General features: G+C 31.0%; 1 pseudogene; it reads left to right on the forward strand.

Annotated features, from left to right (window-relative positions):
• Nucleotides 1–468: 468 nt before the first annotated feature.
• Nucleotides 469–1,020, forward strand: LOC129971886 (uncharacterized; annotated as a pseudogene).
• Nucleotides 1,021–3,431: the final 2,411 nt, after the last annotated feature.

Raw genomic sequence — 3,431 nt, forward strand, 5'->3', positions numbered from 1 at the left:
GAGCTAAATAGTTAGAATTCGGCACATAGATTTAACATCTATAGTGTTGATACCTGTCAACTTTTGAGCCAAATCCAATTAGGCTTAATTGTCTGTCAGTCTGTAATTTCAGAAATATATAAACGCGATAACTCAAAAACGCAATGACTCAAATATATCAAATTTGATATAGACTAATACCTTGTGTCTACTAATACCAGGAATTAATCGCCAAGGATGACATAACAGATTCGGTACAAATGCCAAATTCATGCCAAAAGGTGATATTTTGTTACAATTGTACGCCAATCTCATGTAATGTGCTTGTTCTCTACTGTGGCAAGTTTATTAGAGAATATGCGATAAAGTTTCGAGGAGACCACTCTTGCTGGCTATGGATGGTGGCTAGAGTAGTTGATGTCATCAAACACCTAACTTTATAAATTGTATACAGATATTTTCATATAAACTGTATATAGTATATATGAAATGCAGTTGGATAATTCTGTATACAGTATATATGAAATACAGTTGGATAATGCTGTATACAGTATATATGAAATACAGTTGGATAATGCTGTATACAGTATATATGAAATACAATTGGTCAATGCTGTATACAGTATATATGAAATACAATTGGATAATGCTGTATACAGTATATATGAAATACAGTTGGATAATGCTGTATACAGTATATATGAAATACAGTTGGATAATGCTGTATACAGTATATATGAATTACAGTTGGATAATGCTGTATACAGTATGTATGAAATATAGTTGGATACGGCTGTATACAGTATGTATGAAATACAATTGGATAATGCTGTATACAGTGTATTTGAAATACAATTGGATAATTCTGTATACAGTATATATGAAATACAGTTGGATAATGCTGTATACAGTATATATGAAATACAGTTGGACAATGCTGTATACAGTATATATGAAATACAGTTGGACAATCCTGTATACAGTATATATGAAATACAGTTGGATAATACTGTATACACTGATTTTTATCTATTTATTTAAAAAAAATGGTGGCATATCTTATTTTTTCCTACTAGATCAAATTATAACATGAAGTAAACATGCAAAGATTTTAATAATATTCTTCTAAGAATCCTACGAAAAACTTAAAACATATCGATGCAATCTATATCAGAGTTATAAATGCAATTACTGTCAGTCAAAAAGGTATTTCATAGAGTAGAAGTGTTCCTAATTTTATGAATATTAATGTACTTAGCTGGAACATTTTCACAAAAGAGCGCAACACGCAATCCTACTTCTGTTGCACCATATTTAGGTAGGACGGACGTTGCGTGATTCCATGCAAATCAACTGCTTGGTAATGAGATAAATCTACATTTTCTGTTGTGCTGAAGTAGTTACCATTTGATTATTAGAAATTTAAATGAAGATATAAGATGAAAATGAAGAACAGTGGATCTATCTTTGGACCTTGAAGTACACTTGAATAAAATGCAATGTTATGTTTGAATATGAAAACCAATCAAAAAATATAAAAAGGGTAAAATTTATACGCCAGAAGTTTCAAATATTACGATGAAAGATATTTATCACAGTAAATAAGCAGAGATATTGGCATTTTCACGAAGCCTGTTATCTATTCCTTAATTAAGAGTGTTTTACTCCAAATGATTTATGAGTCTATCTGCCTTTGACAACTAATTGGTTCCTGTGAATACAACATGTAATAGATCTATTTAAAAGACTTTCGAGCAACTTAATGCTCATGATTAAAAAATTAAATTCAGTGGCGCGACAGCCCATTTGGACCAAGGCCTACAGTGCCCATATCTGCTTTCTTGACCTAGGGCCCTGGGGTGCAAGACATATGTCCTGGTTAGGTGGTCAGCCTAAGCGGAATCCCCAGTGTTTAATTCCCAAGCATGCTTGGTTCTGCGTTTATCGACCCACTGAAGGGATAAAAGGATGAGTGATAAAGCTCATGATTATCTCAAGAAAATAATTTTAAGCATCAGATATCTCAGCCGCAATATTTTAATATTATTGCACCCATTCTAGTGATTTTCCCCATTAATCTGTCAAAAAGGACCGAGTCTCCTGGTATCATAGTGCTCTTGAGTACGTCACGTCTGTTCCTGTATTGCAAATTCGCTTTCCGTTTTCTCATGTAATACGAATATTTTAAAGGTTCTTCCTTCCGTAGCTTACAACACGAGAAGAAAATGACACGATCAAATATTTGATGGTTTAGGTTTAATAGGTTAATAGTTTTGAAATTCAATTCAACAATAAAATCTATTCATAGGAATTATTCTAAAATATTTTTAAAAAATAAATTGGCAAAATTACAAACACATTGGAATCATTAGAAAGCTCAAATTTGAATTGCTAATGGCTTAAAAATTAGTTTTGTGCAATAATAATTTCTACACTTATTGCAGAACACACACAAAAAAAATGCTTGTTTAGAAAACTAAAAAAAAAAAAATCTGTTAAAATCTAAATATGAAGATATCGCATTGCTATTCACCAGTGTATGTCGAAGTCTTATTTATTATCTCTAGTCAAATTATCAATCCTGTAGCGTGTCAGCATACACATACACATACACATATTGTCACGTAGGTACTTGAGTGTGGAACTCAATGACACACACAAGAAGTAGAGCTACACCAATTTATTAACTCAACTCAGAACACAGTGACTGACAGATCTTCTGCTTTTATACTAGCAGGGAAAGTTCCAGAATACTTTTCTGGAGACGGTAAGAAAAGTCCAGAACACTTGTCTGGTAAACTAAAGAAATGTCCAGAATCCTCTGGAACATGAAATAAAGATAAAATCAATGAATTAAATATTTACACAAACTGTGAATCGTGGGATACGAACTCACAATCTCTTGATAAAGAAACCAGTGCTGTGGTCATTCGGCCATGGAGAGTCGACTTCTTCTTTTCAATGCGGCATTATACATCCTTTTTTTCTTTGTAAAGATAAAAGGAATAAACATAAAATTCATAATTTTTCCAAAAATTTTATGTTTTTGTTTTTTAAAGAAATAAACATAGAATTTATAAGTATTCAAATTTTACTTTGAAATTTTACTAAAACGAATTGTAAGATTTATAAGCAAATGAAACTACACTAAATTTAATACATAAAAGTTATCACTTTTAAATCAGATAGATTTTCGTTTGACGAGTTTTTGATATTTCTTTGTCGGAAGAGGAATTATTGGCTTAACTGCGCCATGTTTATTGGTAAATTTAGAATCTATGACTAAATGGATATGAGGAAACTATAAACTATGGCATAAATATTCATTGAATTAGTTATTTTTTAAATTCAAGGCATTTTTTAGTTATTAACTTTTGATCTCATCTATAATATATTAATGTAAATAGTTACGTAATTTTATCCAATATATTAAACAAAATTGCATAATTCAG

The sequence above is a fragment of the Argiope bruennichi genome, chromosome 6, assembly GCF_947563725.1.
Source record: "Argiope bruennichi chromosome 6, qqArgBrue1.1, whole genome shotgun sequence".
NCBI classification, from domain to species: Eukaryota; Metazoa; Arthropoda; class Arachnida; order Araneae; family Araneidae; genus Argiope; species Argiope bruennichi.